We start from the raw sequence: 870 nt of genomic DNA, 5'->3' as shown, positions 1-870 counted from the left end.
TTTCTGATGCATTAATTAGTATAATTTTGCTTTTCTAGCTGGTTGATGTAACGCTCATTTATATTAAAATATATAGATTAAGATACAAGATTTAATGCACATTATTTTGGCATGTGGTCTGTTAACCAAATCAGAAGAAATAAGGAGAGAGTAAAAAAAATAAAATTACCGTCAGTTGTGAAATCAACCGCTTAAATATAATTACAGAATTCATTATAATTTAATAATTACTATCAGCAAATTATATCGCAGTTCTGTTATTTTACAGCCCTGCAGCTTATTCTTAGCCCATTATACAGTATTTTTTGTATGTAAATGTAGGCAACAATATTTCCCTCTGAAATGTAGAAAAGCTGTAAGAAGTGAAGTAAATTTAAAGTTTTTCTACTTTTTTTTTATTTTTCTATCATCAACATGGATCATGCATAAAAATAAGCTAACCCCAGATAAAAAGTGAGCTCCCCTGATCGCCATGGTATAGTTTGCACACTGTGATCCATTATGTTCATCCTACAGCTGCATCTGAACTGAAACAGAGCTGCTGCAACATCCTGCTGATCAGTATCTCAAGCTCCACCCCTCACCTGTCTCACCTGAGACAAACCAGGAAACAATTTCACTTCCTCCTCAATGAAGAGAGACACAGACTGAAGAACAAACGATCAGATTCACCTTCAGATCAAACTAACAGCTTCCTCTGAGAGAGTCCAGCTACAACACTGCTGCTTCCACCTGCTGACACTCCACACACTGAAGGTGAGTTTGACAAACACCTGGACTCAGAGTGAAAGTAAACCTCAGTGAAGTTAGTAGAGGGGGGAGGGGAGCCATGACTGACTGTACTTCCTGTCTGCTGTGTTTGCAGCTTCT

This window comes from Seriola lalandi, unplaced genomic scaffold (genome assembly GCF_002814215.2).
Source record: "Seriola lalandi dorsalis isolate HSWRI2012SDOR001 ecotype SW California unplaced genomic scaffold, Sedor1 jcf7180002054734, whole genome shotgun sequence".
Taxonomy (NCBI): Eukaryota; Metazoa; Chordata; class Actinopteri; order Carangiformes; family Carangidae; genus Seriola; species Seriola lalandi.
The sequence above is the reverse complement of the archived record's forward strand: the minus strand, read 5'-3'. Positions refer to the sequence as shown.